Here is an 18,369-nt window from a genome sequence, read left to right on the forward strand (position 1 = left end):
TTCACCTTGCTATGATACTAGTGAAAGGACATGAGGAACTGAACATGCTCATCACCACACAGCCATGCCCTATATAGGCCCTTTGCCTTCTAAATATAGGGACCCCCTTGACTGCATGCTCGTCCTGGACCTTGGCCCGGAATGGTCCTACCCTTGTCCTGACATCAGTACGACTTTCTCTGGCTCGTAGAGTAGTAGTTGCCAATCAGGTGTTGTTGGCGACTATGTGGTACATCACTTCCTGCTGGATCTTCTCGAGTTCTTGTGTCAGCCAGGTAGAGAGGTTGATCAGGAACTTCCTTTGGTCAAGACATGACACTCAAATGGCCCGAGCCAAGGTGGCTTGGTCGGTCATCACGCTTCCTTGTTCTCAAGGAGGGCTTGAGATCATTGATCCAGCACAGCAAAGTAGATCCCTTCTTGGAAAGGTCATAGTCAGAGGACTTCTTCCAGGTGAGCAGCCCTGGAAGGAGTTCTTGCTGTAGAGGCTTCGTGCCAGGGTGCCTCAGTCAGGAGGCCCTTGGCAACCTTTGACCAGATGGATGTTTACAGAGATGCGCCGAGTTGGTTTGAGCAGGAGTCTGGAGGACCGCTTCACTGTGATTTTTCTTCGATCTTGGGAGCTCTTACGGCATGGTTTGGAGCAGAGACAGCTGACGTGCACGAAGGAGCGCCTACCACAGCCCCTCGTATGGAACCCCATGGTTAGCACTCAGAGAGGCCACTTGGTTGGTAGTCGGCCTCATGTTTCCTTGGGTCCCATGGCAGCAGGTCCAGCGTGCTCTCTAGGTGACTGGCTAGAGTTCACAGGTTTGTCAGAGGAGGTGCATGGTTTCCAGGCCTACATGTGTCAGGACATCTCAGAGTCAGTTCCAGCTGGAGTGGCTCACACCTCTCGAGCCAGTAGCACCCCGATGGATGGGAGCCTTCACACAACTGGAGGTTCTCATTTCAGTCAAGGTCTACTCAGAGACTGTCCCAGCCGTGTTCTTTGAGCTTCTGGGTGGGGGACGAGTACAGCGAGTTGCAGTAGAGGCCTCGGAGGTAGCAGAGTGCTGTTTCCAAAGGATCCAAGTTGTGGGCATCTGTGGGAGGACTTGCGTCATAGACCCTGACCCAGCAGCTCTTGAGACTGGACACTCGAGGGTATGGGCTTGGGAGTGTTGTCCACTGGCACGAGTATAGTGGGATCCTGGTGAGTGGCTATGGAGGTACCCCTTCCCTTGTACAGACCACCCACGAGTACCCTTCTTTCAGTACACTGTTTGGCTTGGACGTCATATACTTGCAGCACAGAGAGAGGCCCGCCCCGCTGCAGCATGTCATTGGCAGGAGGAGGGCCTCACAGTCGAGTTCTTGGTAGCCTTTTGGGAGAGACTGTGGGACTCTAGACAGCCGAGGCGTGTCACCTTGTTTCAGTGGCTTCTTGCACACAGAGCTACAACAGTAGGGAGCTCGCTTGTGCATAGTGGTCTCTCGGCCGCATGTGTAGCCTATGACCAGTTGGTGGAGAGTCAGCATCACTTTCTTTGGGACTGTCCCTCGGCCCAGCAGGTGTGGCTACGAGTTCTTCAGCTGATGCCTACTCTCTCCACGGTTAGACAGTACACTTGGGGCGTAGCGGCTTGGTCCACTCTCACGGGCCCGGCACTTCAGTTTGAGCTATCCTCCACCAGTAGGATGATAGTGATACAGGGGGGGCAACCTACACTCCAGCCTGCTCCAGAGCTTACTCCACAGAAGTGGTGTAGTGAGAGAGAGGAGTGCTAGGAGCTCATCAATGGCCTGACACTTTGGTTCATTTGGCGGGCCCGCTGTTTTTGTATTTTTGAGGCTTGCTCTATGCCACCAGCACAGATTGTCCATGACTTTTGGCTAGAGTTGATTCATACTCTCAGAGGACAGCTTGACTACAGGGCATCTCCAACCACATGGGGAAGCGCCGCGAGGCTTTCCTTCGACTCTGGCACCCGGAGCCTTTCTACACCATTGTCTAGGGTGTGCTCAGATGGCACTACCGTCCACCTGTGTGGCTCTTCCCTCCTCCCATCTCTTGATTTAGCCTCATTGTATATATGTTGTTCTTTCATTGGGAGAGTCTCCCCATCATGTTTGTTGTAGCCCTCTCTTGCAGAGGTGGTTGTAGCCCTATGGGCAGTTTTCATTAACTAATAGAAGGATCTTTTTCTCGAAAACAAAATTGTTTTAAGTGCACATTTAAAAAGTGACCATGTTGATCATCTCTCTCTCTCTCTCTCTCTCTCTCTCTCTCTCTCTCTCTCTCTCTCTCTCTCTCTCTCTCCATAATTTTTAATCTTTGAGTACTAATGTTGTCCTGTTTTCTTGCAACCAAACAAATGGTCCATGAAATTGTGAATATTTTTCCAAGTGTAAAAAATCTTATTGTTGATGCCTTTGAAGAGGGTTTGTTACTTGTTGAATGGGGATGGCAGTGGGCATGGAAAGTTATTGAGGAAAACTACACTACATGGGGGTCTTATGTAGATGAAAAATTGGACACGATTTACGTCCGGTTCCTTGATCCCTATTTCTTTCCCAATCTTAGGCTCACACTCTTAAAGCAAGAGCTTGGGTTGATTCGTCATTACTAGATTTACTTAAGTTGGTGTTAACTGAGTCAACGACAGTTAACAAAAGATGCTAAAGACGGAAGACCAAAGATGTACGAATGCACATCGAGGATGAATACAAAGAAGCAGTGAAGATTGGAGTTACACACTTTTCACATTTTTTCAAAATGTTCATGTATTGTAATTTCCCGATTTATTTAGCCATTGTGATAATTGTAATATATTATGGGCTCAATAAGAGTTTCAAGATGTAAAGAATAGGTCACTTAATGTACCTAGGTTGCAGATACAATAAGTTGTGGAGCCTCAAAGGTCTTGGCGCCGAACATTACACATTTTAGACCTTTGCTAAGGTATAAAAGCCAACTTTGTAAAGTTTTAATTAAGTTTTGGATAATGAAATACACATCGTGAGCTAACAACGCTCACTTCTCTCCTTCTCGCGCTTCCTACTCCCTCCCCGGTTGTCATATTGCAGTCATGTTTGTTGCATTGCAATCGTAGGTAAGAGCTCTACGCATTGACGTAAACACATCACAGTATTTTATAGCTTTTGGCATCGCCAACCCATGGTCTAATTTCATCATAAGTAGGAATTTACACTTCAAAATAAAAAACTAAGCATAGGCGGGGTATCGGGGCATCATTGCTAAGCCTTTAGGTGCATTCTGGGTTGAAAACGAGTAGGTCAAAAATCCATTGCTGTTAATCCCGATTTTGGTACTTGACCTAAAGTGGGGTTTGAGACCATAAGCATGTGCTTAGTTCTTATAAACTTGTCCTAGAAGTTTCGCTACGTTTGGATGTCATTTGATGTTGTAACGGATGTGATTTGTTTGCCAATGAATGATTGGCTTTTGGTGATTTCAGTCACTTGAGTGTAGCTTAACTTAGATGCGAGTTGTTAGTTGTTTTCTAATAGATTGACAACCTCTTATAGCCTGTATGCACTAGGCAAGTCAGCTTTGTCCCATGGATTGACAATTTAATCGTGGTTCTTGCTAAAACTACAATAAGATAGGATAGTGAGGTGAGACACTGTTGACCTCTGGGTGAACAACACAACATAACTCAAGTTTCGTACCAAAGTCTTATCTTTTGCGAGTTATGAAATGCTGCCGATTATGGCAATAAACGTCATTTGTAATGAGTAGTTATTCTAGTTTAAAAAGCCGGGGTGCAATGGTAGTTCCAGATTGTAAATACAAAGCCATTTGACCCTTTCAACCCCATTTTTGGTTAAACCTAAGGTAGCCTTAGTATTGAGGCAGTCCAGGGCGGGCAACAAGAAGAGTGGCCTCTAAGCACCCTTGTAGGCTCCCGTGCTGCTCAATTGGGTTGGGGTTGGAAAAAACAACAAACACACACACAAACCCACAACCTAACCCTACACAAATTTGGGGCACCACCTAGTTTTGGATGCGAACTAGGACGCGTAAATAGAGAGAGAGAGAGAGAGAGAGAGAGAGAGAGAGAGAGAGAGAGAGAGAGAGAGAGAGAGAGAGTGCTAGGGATGCTTTGAAATGTATCGGCAATGATCAAGCAAACACAATTATATATGTAAGAAAGAGAGAGAAGAGGGAGGGGGTGCTTGTTGCATTAATACCTTCTTACAAATCTGTCATGACCGATCAAGTGAGATTAGTATTTGTTCAACATAGCTTGAGTAAATTTCACCACGACACATCACAAGAAAAGCCACCCCAATCACTGTCTTAAGTCCAGGGGAGTCCTCTCCACCCTGTCGCCCTCTTACAATATGTGGGATTTATGGCTAAATTGATGACAACACCCAGACACAAGCTATCAAGAACTAAAAATATCACCAAGACACTTACATATCATTGTTTTCCATTACTTCACGTTGGAAGAGAGACAAAGTATCCAAGCTTAGTCCAAATCCACCCTCCTTGATTCAGCAAATGTTGGGCTTACACTAGTAGAAGGAATGATAGATTTTCCACTCTCAATTGAATGATCTCTCTCTCTCTTACAATGGCATAGAGTTCCCGTGCTAATCACCTCTATTACAACACATGCACAAGCATACGACAATGAGCTTCCACTCAAGAGCTCCTTCTAGAGAGGTTGAGCTTGGCTTCTCAAGCTATAGCATAGTGCTCTTGCTTATGGCTCTCCCTTTGTGCTAGCTACACCCTCCTTTTATAGTAATTTTGAAGGCTATGGTTACTCCTCTAACCATGGTTGGGTTAGATTTTCAACACTTATCTAATTTCGTTTGCTTGGAATTATCAAGAAGTTGGTGTGGATAGATGAAGAAGAGAGAGAGGAGAGAAGTGGAGGTGATAGGACTTTTCATAGTAGGTTAGTGTTAGTAAATTAGTAGAGTTAGTTATTTTATTGATTTACAAATGGAATTGGATATTTACAATGGGAGTATCCAAGTAGGATACAAATAAGGAAGAAAAAACTCTTAATAGGTAAGAAAACATGGATTTCTTACAATGTTGATGCTCCAAGTGTCTTGAGTAGGGTCAATTTTGACGCTTGTTGACGGTCCACTAGCTTGGATGGTACGTTTTTTTCACTCTTGACCTTCCTTTGGGAGCCAAGGTAATTGAATATGAGTGATCAATCACCATGATGCTGTCTTTCAAGAGAAAAGGCTGAATTTTATGGTTTTTTGATAGATATGGGTAATATGGATGAGAAAAAATGAGACTAGGTGGTCAATTTTGGAATGGAAGTGTGTGTAGGAAACATGAGTTCACCATGGTTTCTCTTATTCTTCAAGGTTTAGAAGAACGTGAGTAGGGTGCAGAGAGGAGTGGTGAGAGAGGTGGGGATGATGAGTGGAGAGGTGTGTGTGAAAGAGGAAAATGATAAAGTGGAAGAGGGAGTGTGGTTGCATAGCATGGGCAAACTGGGGTCCACAAATAAAATCCTAGCTCACAGCTCCTAGCTCAAAAAAATATGAAAAATTTTGAGATGAAAGTTCAGCTCACGAGCTACAACTTTTGTTTGTATCACCTTTTCAAATTTGGGGAGCATGTGATCTTTAAAAATTCAGTAAAACCGACTGTTTTTTCCACTGCACAAGGTCCTTGTGAGGTCCTTCTTTGAATGATTCTTTTGAATACCTCCAAGAGTGAGCTCCCCATGGTGCATGCATGCATTCCACATACCCTTGACTTTATTTGGTAGGTTTATAATGAAGATATTTTTGAGATCATGATATAAGTGAATAGTATAACTAAGAAAATCAAATATTGAGAGGTCTAAAAAAATATGTACATGTCAAATATAAATAATATAGGTGGAAAATATATAAAGGGGTCAAAATAAATCTCTCTCATTATAAGTCTACCATAAAAAGATGAATATTTTTGGTGTTCTAATTTATGAGAGTAAAAGAGAATAGATGTAGGAAGGAAAAATCACAATAGTGAAAAAATATACACATAAATAAAACTAGTTTTTTTGGATTTTTGTTGGGATGGAGTTACACCAAAAATAAGAGAAGCTTGCATGAAATTATTTTTATATGGAATAAAGAGTATGCAAAATGGTAAGAAAAAATATGATAATGGTGAGCAATGTACATAGCATAAATAACACACCATAGGTAGAAATACTTAAATAAATACCAAGATAATTATGAAAAATCCTTTTATTTAGCCCCTTTATACAATGAAATATTTACACACAAATGGGTCATAATACACTACAAGAGGTTATGTACTCTTGTGACGCTCTTAGCGACGGAAATACACTGGGTTTTTATAACCCCCGGCGTCGCTAAAAGCGTCGCTACGAGAGCGTCGCTATATGCGTCGTTATAAGCGTCGCTATAGGCGTCGCTATATAGCGACGATCATAGCGACGCCTATAGCGACGCTCTCACAGAAGAGTATAGCGACGCATATAGCGACGCTACAGAGCCATAAATAGCGACGCATATAGCGACGCCTGAGAGAATATTTTTTTGGTGGCAGGGCATTGAATGCCTGCCACCCATCAACCATATTGTACTTGATTCACTTTTTAAAAAAAGTGCAAAGGTAAATAATAGACCCAAAATAGTCACCCACAAGACGCATTGTTTGCAAAATTGACAATTGTACACATCATAGACAAACTGAATTGATTGGCAAATGTAATAATGACAATTGTACAACATCATAGGCATAAAGAATTGATTGGCAAAAGGAATTGCGGTGACAAATGTAATAATATACATGGTTCAAAAAGACGTATAAAATCCGTCTCATGATACATAAGCTATGAGAAACCCTAAACTAATGCTATCTAGATACGGCTAAACTGACGTCGTCTAATCAGACGTCTCATCGCGTCCAAGCGGCGTATCTGTCGGATTCTGCAAAAAAAGACAATAAGACAGTTTTCAGTAAGTATAAACATATAACGACATTTATAAAACAATACAAAAAATAAAAAAGAGTAAACCCTAATACTAACCATGCCGCTGCGAGAACTGAGAATGTCCATCAGGGCGTTTAAGCCCTTCCTGCCTGCGTACTCGCGCTCGTACGGTGTGGGATCACGTCCTGTCATCGACCACTGTCAAAACATACAAAGATTTCATTATGTTAGAACTAAAAAACTCATAAACCCTAAACTATCGAACATGCATAAAGAGCAATGTGAAAAGACTTACAAAATCGGCCTCAAATGATGCCCATCCACCGCTCCCCAAGTGGTGCGAGCTCCCTGCCTCTACTCGCGCTCTGGCTGCATCCTTTTGTTGCTTCCACTTGTCGGGATTCTCGCGCGCTGCTTTCTTCGCATTCTTCCAATCTTCTTTGGCCAGCCAATCTGGCCTATTCCACCCATTCTTGATTGCTTTTTGCACTTCGGAACGCTTGTGTTTGCAGTATTCGCGCATTCGAATCTTCATCAGGTCTTCATTGAAGCGCTGATCCCGTGTTGGAACGGGAAACTCATCATGAAGTATGCTGATGACTCTGTTTTTTAAATCACTTGGTACTTCACTCCATTTGTTTAGTATATAGTGTCTAAACAGCTGAGAGCAAAGACCACGCATGCGCGAGATCACCTTCTTGCCGTCATCATCCATGATGATGCCGCCGCTGATGTCGACGGAGTAAGGCAAGCCCTCTGGCCGGTGACGCGTGAACCTGGGTGTCCCGGCAGGGGTCTCTAGCGGCGTGTCGATGGGGGTACGGACGTCAGGTGTCTCCACCGGCGTCTGGGCCCCGAAGCGAGGAGTGTCGAGTGGGGTGGCTCCTGGCGGAGTAGGTAGAGGTGTGTAGCTTCTAGGAACAGTCAGCCGTGCAAAACCTGGCGTAGACGGCGATGCTGTGGCTGGTGTGGGGGCGGGCAAAGAAGGGGAGGGTAAAGAGCCTCGTCGAACACGAGGCGGTGTGGAGGCATCGGTGGCGGAATCCCCACAACAACCGCCACCGCCACCACTAGAGCGCCGGTGTCTAGAAGAGTGTGACGCTCGTCTCGTCGACGCCGAAGCTTCGGAGCGCGCCGAATGCTCCGAAAGAGAGGGAGATGCGGATGGTGTAGGAACGCGCGATGATGCGCCAGAGCGATGACGCTCCACGTACCACTGTCTCTGCTGCGGTGACAAAGAGGAAAGAAACTCCTCATCATCCATACCTGCATTAAACACACGAATATTTAAACTTAATATTGAATGAATAGAGTAGACAATGACGCAAAGACCATTAAATACAATGACGTAATGACGCATATAAATACAATGACGCAATGAATCGAGTGGTAGAAGAGGCAAGTCGAAAACTCAGAATTTTCAATCAAAAGATGTGAGCGCGAGTAGAAAAGAGCATGCACCCCATATAGAGCAGTAGCATCTTGATGCTCGTCTGGCACCACCGCAGCGGCTTCTGATTGAGCATCTTCTCTGATCTCCTCCATTGATGTCGTTGTGATTGGCACATGGTAGCCTTCATACGTCCTTGCACTACGAGGGGCTAACTCTATGACGTACCACCAGTTTGATGTAGACTTTGTAGGATGAAATACTACCTGCCAAAGCCACATAACTTACATGAGAGCTTTCAAGCACATAACTTGTAAAAGGGGGATGTTAACTATTTATATACTTACTTGTTCACAATGCTCGGGTAGTACGAAAGTGTCTCTTAGGTCGGTCCATTTCTTAGTAGAATCCACCTCAAGAAAACCAGACTCTCCTCTACGCACAGTAGCGTTTCGACCCTCCATGATTATCTTGAACCATTGCACGTCGAACAAGTCGACAAAAAATCCTCTGTAATCGATCCTCAAAATCTCTTGCAGCGTGCCGAAGTAAGTGAGTTCCGCCACCACGGGATCTGCATCAGAGGAACGTCGTCGACTAGACTGTTCAAATTTTGCCATGATTCCACAATCTTGAGTAAAACGCTTTTTGTCGATTCGTTCCACCCTAAAATGTCGACCTTTACACCATGCTGCTGTGTATGACTTATACTACAACGAACAAAGATTATGAGTGGCCGTTCAAACGTTTATAAATAAAGTCACTTGCTAGTCGTACATTGCAAACTTACCTTGGTCGCGCAACCCCGAGAGTACTCCCACTCTTCTTCAGTCACTTCGTCACCGCATTGTTGTGCGCTTTTCAATTGGTTGTGCAACCATCTTAAGCTCATGAAGGTTGGTAGGCTCTCCAGAACCGCTGGATAGTGCATCGGTGGTCGTCTTCCCCGTCTCCACTCGATTCGTGCCCTTTGTCGCTCTTGCTTTGCATCCTCATATTGTGAAATCCACTTTTGCATCACTGGATTGTGAAGCATGCAAAATCGGTTGATTTTAGCCTCTAGATCTTCCGTCATCTTCTTCTCAACACCGAGATTGCACATGACAATCCCAGATATGCGCTCATCATCTATGGTTCGCCATAGCGTGTCCCGGGATTTATCAAATCCGTCTAGCCACTCTCCAATGTACACTAGGGACTCTGATACCAACCAACCTTCTGCCATGCTACCCTCCGGACGTGCCTTTTGACGCACATATCCCTTAAGCGTTTTCATGAAACGCTCTAAGAAGAACATCCATCTGGAATGAACTGTGCCAGCTATTTCCACCTCATCAACTATGTGAATAAGAAGATGCACCTGAATGGTTAGCATTGTAGTAGGAAAATGTTTCTCAAACATGCACACAAGCTCCGCAGCATTTAGTTTGGCGAATGGTATGGAGTCTACGTCGATCTCCTTTTGTGAGATCCATTGCACCAGCTTTGCAAGTTTGTAGATTGTGTTACGGATGTCGAGAGACAAACATCCCTCAATGGCAACCGGTAAAATAAACTGTAAAGTATGTGCAGCAATGATATTAAAGTCCACATTTTATGCAATGATATTAAAGTCCACTATGAACGTACCTGACACATTTTATGCCAATCGTGTGACTTCAAACCGGTAAGCTTTCCTTCTTTAGTAAAACACGTTCGGAGCGAGTGCATTACGCCAGTGGGGGTCCGCAAAGATCGAATGGCCTCTTTTACTTTGCGTTCTTGGGCTCCTGTGAAAATCCATGGTGCTTTAGGAAGTTTTATCGATCCATCAGACGCTGTTTGCGGCCAATATTGCTCCATACGATCCACATTTCTAAGGTCAACTCTGGCTCCCAAAGTATCTTTCTTGCCGGTCAAATGGTCCCATAGTAGATTACCCACATTCTTGAATATGTGCATTGGATCGAGCAAGTGATTGATCACGAGTCGAGGCCAGTATGGTAACTCGTACCATAGAGATAGTCTCTTCATCCCTGGAGGCAATCCGTCATCGCACATCTCCTTCTGCTCTAACCATGCTTGTGCAGACATCCTTGGTGGCTCTCTTCCCAAAAAGCCGTCGCGTAACACATGATTCTCCGGAAGATACGCTTGATGACCTTCGTAGATTTGCTTCTTCAGTGAGGGTGCCCTACGTGCATTCAGTCTAGGTCCACATGTGACACATGCTCTGTATCCGCTTGTTTGAAGCCCTGCATGTATACACATGATAATAGATCAACTATGGGGAAAAACCAGATTTACAGTGTCTGAGAGAGGAGTGTCAATAGATCACCTGAGCATTCTGTTAGCCCGGGATAGTCATGCATGGTCCACATTAGAATACCTCTGATCAAAGCATTCCGTCGTCCTGTGTGTCGGCTCATATCCACCACCTCTATGCCAATCCACAATTGTTGTAGCTCTTCCAATAGTGGACGAAGATACACATCCATATTCCCCACTTTATATCGCCCTGGCACAATCAAGCTTAGCCATAGGTGCCCCTTCTTCGTAGTCAACCACGGGGGAATGTTGTAGTTGACGATGACAACGGGCCATACACTGTAAGATGTTGATCTTTGACCAAATGGATTTACGCCATCCATAGCCAGGCCTAAGCGCAAATTTCGAGCTTCCCTGGCAAAATCCGACCATGTTCCATCTATATGTTTCCAGGCTGCGCAATCTGCAGGAATTCGTAGCACACCATCCGAAGATTTATTCTCCTCATGCCATGATGCTAGGGCGGCCATGGACTTACATTCGAAGAAATGCTTGATGCGAGGAAGCAAAGGAAAATGTCGCAAAACCTTTTGTGGAATTTTTGTCCCGTGGAGATCTACTCGATATCTTTCGGAATCACATTTCGGACACTTCTCCATGTCTGTGTATTCCCCTCTGAAAAGAATGCAGTCATTAGGACAAGCGTGGATAGAATTGTAATCCATCCCCAAGTTTCGCAAAATCTTTCTTGCTTCATCTCGGGAATCTGGCATCACATTGTCAGCTGGTAGAATGTGCTCTTTCAGCAATCTACACAACATAAAAATATGATACAGTCGTGTAAAAATCTATCAGATCATTATACACCATGAGTTCTATTAAAGTAAACTAATTGTAATAGATCACCTGAAAAGCGCTGTGACGCTAGTGTCACTCCATCCAAACTTTGCCTGCATGTTGAGAAGAACTAGGAGTGCTTTCAATCTAGACATACGTGCTCCATTATACAATGATGTATCGGCTTCACTTTTCATATCATCATAGATAAGCCTTTCTGAATCCATGATCGTCTCGATCATTTCATCAATCTCGGGCTCAAACATTGCCTCGTTGGGAATGTGCTCTGCATGATCATCCCCCGAGCTGTCAGAGGCTACATCTTGTGGCCTCACATATGCTGCTTGACCAAAGCGCCTGCGAATACGTCTATTGGGTTGCAAGATTGCTGCTTGTTGGCCAGCGTCAGAGTCCGACGAGTTATAATTGGCAACAACTTGATCTATAATAGATGGATCGAACTCGCCAAATTCACGAACGTGCTGCAAAGAAACACGTCTTGTCCGTCGCACAGCATGCTTGCATTGATTACAAGGACATAAGACCCTCGTTGAGAGATAGGTGTTTCGGTTGGACGGTCCCACATCCTCGTCGCTACTCATAATGAGGATAAAAAACTTATAACCTAGACAACAAATTTAATATTCTATTGGCATTCTTCGTCTTATCTCTCTCTCTCTCTCTCTCTCTCTCTCTCTCTCTCTCTCTCTCTCTTACCTCACATTCTCTAGTCATGTCCAATCCCCGCACACCTCGGTCTAGAGGTGCACGGAGATCAGAACCACCGGGTTATAATCTCGTCTTTATTGGTCAATACCTATATTTGTGGGTACAAGAAATCTAGACACCCACGTCTACATGATACTGCATGTAGTGGACAAAATCCCTTTGCCTCTTCTCTAGCTGTAGCACTTCACTTCATCTTAACATCTTTTCACAGTAGATCTTTTCACTGTTCGTCTAACTCTAAACCCTAAACCGTAAGTAATTCTTGCGTGGACTCGATCTAACGTAAATAAGCGTAAATCTAAATAAACGTAAATCTAACTAAAAATAAAGCTAAATCTAATTTAACGTAAGTCTAATGACTAGAGGTTGTCTAGATGGTCATTGTGTCGGGGATGTAGTGACTCTTGCCGCCCTGAAGATCCACCTTCTTCCCTATCTTCTGAAGACATTTCACCAGTACTTTTGGATCGACGGAGCCCACTATGAGAGAAGGCAGCAATACCCTATATTCCATTGAGGGCTTTCTTCACCCGCTTCATGCAGGCATCGCAGTCTATGGAGACCCGCATCTAATCTAATATAACATAAATCTAAATCTAGCTTAAATAAATGTAAATCTAGTTAAAAATAAACCTAAATCTAATTTAATGTAAGTCTACATATAACCTAATCTTTAACGTTTTTTAAAATAGTTTCCTACGACGTTATAACTCTCTTCTTCCTGTGTGTGTGCGCGTGTGTGGATGTGTGTGCCAATAAAAAGAGATAAATGGTATAACCTTTCTATCACCCATGCCAAGTATGATAGATTGATTATGCCATTTCTCTCTTGAATAATAGGTCTTCAGTTCAACTCCTTGTCGGTTAGATCTTTAGGTCTTTTAATTTTAATTAGTTTCCTACGATGCTCCCTTAGTTTCTCTTTCTTTCTCTTTCAATGTGTGTGCGTTTTTTTGGATCGTATGCATGTTTTCTTTCTCTTTTCCTCTCTCAATGTGTGCGTTTTTTGTTTATGCATGTTCTCTCTCTCTTTTCCTCTCTCAATGCGTGCGTTTTTTGTTTATGCATGCTCTCTCTCTCTTTTTCTCTCTCAATGTGTGTGTGCATTCTTTGTTTATGTATGTGTGTGCGTTTTTGCACTCTCTCTCTCTCTCTCTCTCTCTCTCTCTCTCAAAAACACTATATGTGTGTGTGTATGTGTGTGTGTGTGAGAGAGAGAGCGAGGGAGAGAGAAAGAAAGGAAGGGAACATGAGAATGAGGAGAGGGAAGGAGCATACCTGTCTCTCCTTCTTCTCCTCGTGCGTGTGTGTGTGTGTGTGTGTGTGTGTGTGTAAAAGAAAAAGAGAGAGAGAGAGAGAGAGAGAGAGAGAGAGAGTGAGGGAGAGCGTTACCTGCTCTTTGCTTGAGGGCGCCGAAAAACTCAGATCTGAGATCTGAGTTTTTGGGCGCGCTCGGTTATTTTTTTTACCCCAGCTGGCGTCGCTATGAGCGTCGCTATGAGCGTCGCTATGAGCGTCGCAAATTTACAAAGAAATTTGCGACGCTCATAGCGACGCTTATAGCGACGCTCATAGCGACGCCGGGAATTTTTTTTTTGAGCGTCGCTGTGTGAGCGTCGCTAATGTGAAGAGCCTCTTGTAGTGATATACTTATATTTTTTATATTTTTTTGGCTCAACTAGCCCAGTGACTAGCTAGCTGAGGGTTTTTAAGAAGATATGGGAAAAGTCCCCTAACTCACACACACCTATATACAGTGAAATGGTAGGGATAGCCACAGTGTTTGGATGATTTTGGTAGGGTGGGTTAACTCACTATGGCAATTATGGAGAGCCGAAAAACGGCTATCAGTATATAAGATACCTAGGTCATTTTGTAAGAAGACTTTAATCATAATCAAAACTTTAGCACTGCCGTCCACTGTGTGTGAGAGAGAAAGAGAGTGAGCATGAGCTTTATCCTCTCGCTACGCCCGGCTTGCTCAACACATTGGAGATCTGACTGCACCATTGCTATAGGCTCTAGGAGAGCTACGCGACAATGCCAAGCATTCCACGTGAGACGAAGCACACACGCCGACGCATCTACGAGCTATTTGTGGCTGTAAGTGTATCAAACGATGTTTTTTTTCTGCATGCTAGTAGTCTATAGAATCGTGGCGACATAAGCTACGCATAGATACTCAAAAATTTAAGTTTTGGGCACTTTCATAATTCTGCTCTGTCTTCCTACGCATTTTCCGCATATGGGTTTAGAGTGAGGGTTTTGAGTGTAGAAGCTTAGGGACAGGTGTATCCTAGTGAGGGGATGGTGTTCCTTAAGTTTCGTACAAATCTAGCATGATTAGATGAGTTACCTTTCGTATGTGTGTATTTGGCTAGGTGGTGTAGTTGAGAGCAGTGAGGTTCTTGATTGTGGTTTAGTTGGCCTTCCTGAGTGTTGTATGTGTAGGATGGTCTCAGCCTGACAAGCTAAAGAGATTTCCTTTGTGTGCCTATTGTGTCATCTGTGTCCTCGATTGACATTATGTTGATCTAGGTAGTGTTTGCATGCACTTCATGGGTGTGTGAGTCGCTCCCGCAATAGACACATGTCCCACATTTGGCACCGTTGCCGGGGACAAATAGACGTAAACTAGGAAAAACACGAGCGTCTTGTGTAGTTGTCCATTAACTTCCTCTAGGTTCACCTAGAGTTAAACTTTCTCTTTAAAACCGCATAGCTTAAGAGTGTCGTCTTTTGTTGTGTAGAGGTAGCTTGGAAGTAATCGTACTTGCTGAGTGCCTTTAGGATTGTAAAATTGTAGGATTAGATTAGGATTTTGAGAATGATTGATAGACAAGACAAGTCTTATGATCAAGGCTCAAAAAACCATAAAAAACAAGAAAACGAGTGTTTGTGGACACTTTCTACAACCCCATTGTAGTAGAACCTAGGAGTAGGGTAAGTAGAGTCCGAGGTGGGTTTCAGAGCATTTCTCTCTCCAAAAGAATCACTTGTGAGTTGTTATGTGAAGTTGCAGAATTTCAGGACTACGGCCAAAAATAGCACCAGAAGACTGTCAACCACTCAATCCGACTCGAGAGTACGCTTTAAAAGTTGTAAGGACCAGTGGGTAAGCTCAAAGACACATTGAGGTAAAAATTTCAAGAGTCTATAAAAACTTAGATTATTTACTTTTTCTTAACATTTTAGGCCAAATTAAGTTTTGACTTGACTCAGAGGTTTAAAATAGCTCATGAAAAGACTGTCCAATGAAAAAGTTCAAAAAAGTCTGAGTTTTGGGCCTAAAGTAAATAATCATGATTATTTACTTTCAGCTCAAAATTGACCAAGGCTGATACCAGTGACTCATTGCATGTGTACAAACAACTTTTCTAAAGGACCATAGAATTTGGATCACCAAATTGACCAAAAACTCGATAAAAACTAAAGTCTAAACTAACTTTCGAGAACTTGAGTGTAAATTAAGAAAATTTTTGTTCAAAGTCAATGAAACTTGATTCATAGGCTTATATTGATGTGATAGACATGTGTACATGCTAAGTTGACCAAAAAGATCCAAAAGTTTGCCATTTGTAAATAATCACGATTATTTACATCTGCCCCATTTTTCAACTTTTTTGACCCAATTAGCATACCACCATGTTGTAATAAGCCCACAAACCAAATTTGGTAAGTTTTGGATCATTGGATTGCAAATTTTGGCCAAATTTGCAAAGTCTGCTGGCTGCGGACACAAAACTGGTGACTATTAACAAAAATTGTCCAAACTTTATGAAACTTGACTAGGGAGCTTGTGTTAAGATACTTAACAGATCTATGTCGAGATTGATACAAAAACTTGTAAAAGATTAGCTGAAGTAAATAATTACGATTATTTACTTTGCTACAAAAATTGATAATTTTTCACATTTGAGTATACCACAAGGTCAAGTATATCAAGTAGGCCACATAAATCAATTTTGGTGAAATTTGGATCACAAAAGAGAGACTTAAGGCAGATTCTTGAAAATGGAGTGTGCGGACACAAAACAGTTGATAAACTTGAATAAATCTTGTCCAAATTAAGTTTTGACTTGACTCACGGCTTAAAACAAGTCATAAAAATACTATCCACTGAAAAAGATAAAAAAATTGTTCATTTTAGGTCAAAAGTAAATAATCGTGATTATTTACTTTTGGCTCAAAACTGATCAAGGTTGATACCAGAGACTCTATGCATGAGTCAAAACATGTTTTGTGAAGGCTCATAGAGTTTGGATCACAAAACATGCCAAAAACTTGGTAAAAACTAAATTTGTACTGATTGTCGAGAAATTGAGTTTGACTTGGTAAATCTTGTCTAAATTCAGTGAAACTTGACTCGGAGGCTTAGATTGAAGTGTTAAACAAGTGTATATGCTTTGATGACCTAAAAGATGCAAAATAATTTAGAAGTAAATAATCGTGAGTATTTACTTTTGTCATAAATTTTAACTTTTTTGACCAACTAAGCTTATCACCAGTATCATGTTATATTGAGCACACAAATCAAATTTGGTAAGATTTGGATCATTAAAGTGAAAATTGTGGCCACATTTATAAAGTCAGTCTACGGACAAAAAACTATTGACAAATTGAGCAGGGATTATCCAAACTTAGTGAAACTTGGCAAGGGAGCTTAAGTTGAGTTGCTTAACCAGCTTGTATTAACATTTTGGCAAGAAGTTGTTAAGAAATACCAGAAGTAAATAATTGCAATTATTTACATCTGCTCCAGAATTGAGAATTTTTACACAACTGAGTATAGCACAAGGTCAAGCATATCAAGTAGACTCCACAAATCAAATTTGGTTAAATTTAGATCACAAAATTGAGACAGCCAGATTTTTGAAATCAGAGTCTGCGGACACTAAACAGTTGATAACTTGGACAAATCTTGTTCAAACTCAACCAAACTTGTCCAGAGACCACAACAAGGTGATTACTTGGCAAAACAAGCCTAAAAAGTATAAAAAATGAGAAAAGTAAATAATCACGATTATTTACTTTTGAGTCGAAGGGACAAGATTTTTTATTTTTGAGCTTGTACAATGCTATAACAACATAATAAGAGGCCACTGGTCAATTTTGGGTTCCATTGGATTCAAATTGGTACTTGTTAACCTAGTTTCAAGTTGTAGGTTAGTCCTTTAGCTCCTTGCAAGGACAGAATTTGGAAATCTCATTTGCTGACTCACTTAGCTCAGATTGAAGAACCAGGTTGCAGGTAAAGGATTGGGAGCTTGACAGGAGCCAAATTCAAGTCAAGTGGACAAACGATTAACAATCTAATCTGCCGGTTAGCTTATTCAAGGCTTAAATTTTCGTCATTTCAGAAGTTGCAATCAATTTTGACACTTTTGGACTAGAGTTAATCAACTTTTGTGAGTCTTAAGAGAAATCATCTGCAAAAGTGCTTTGACACAAGCAATTTTATCAAATCGAAGCATCAAAAATTCTGATAATCAACACCTAAAACTGCTAGGAGACAATTTTTATGGAACCAATCAACATGGACTCAAATCAAGCCGAGAATTCAAGAACAACAGAGCAAGCCAACAGTGGTAACATTGGCACAAGTGCAAACAAGCAGATTTTATAGCTATATGGCTACATTGGAGATAAGGTTTTGCGTGCAGATTCAGAAGGCCATAGATATCTTATGAGAAGTAAAAGTAGCTCAGGAACTAAGATCCTACTGATCAGAGTGAAGCCAGATTTAGAGAACTCCCAGATGCTCACAGACTTCAGTGGAGCCAGGTATTGCAAGCTCAAAGATGAAGTGTAGATAGAAGTTCAGAAAGTCAACCCAAGTGGTTATTCAACAATCTACACAACTCAGGAAAACATATAGTTGGTGCATATGCAATCAGGGTCATTGTACATGGATTATAGTGGTCAGATCTATAATCGAGAACTGGAATTGCAAGATCCAACAGATCAACCAATAGGAGCCATCTAATTGGAGAACCAAGCCAAAGACGGTACAAAGTCAAGGTGGAGCAGTCTATAACTTGATGCTTAGTGTTTTAAAAGAAGATGCCGACAACTTGGCCAGCATAGAAGTAGAAACTTCTCAACTAGAGCTTGACATGACAGAACCAATTGAAATACCACCAGCCATGGCATATTGCTCAGATTGTGGACAAAAATGTGGACATTTGTTTTGAAGATTGTCTAAGAAATTTAGACAACAGGGACATATCA

The sequence above is a fragment of the Adiantum capillus-veneris genome, chromosome 30 (assembly GCF_014529385.1).
Source record: "Adiantum capillus-veneris isolate H3 chromosome 30, ASM1452938v2, whole genome shotgun sequence".
In the NCBI taxonomy this organism is placed as follows: Eukaryota; Viridiplantae; Streptophyta; class Polypodiopsida; order Polypodiales; family Pteridaceae; genus Adiantum; species Adiantum capillus-veneris.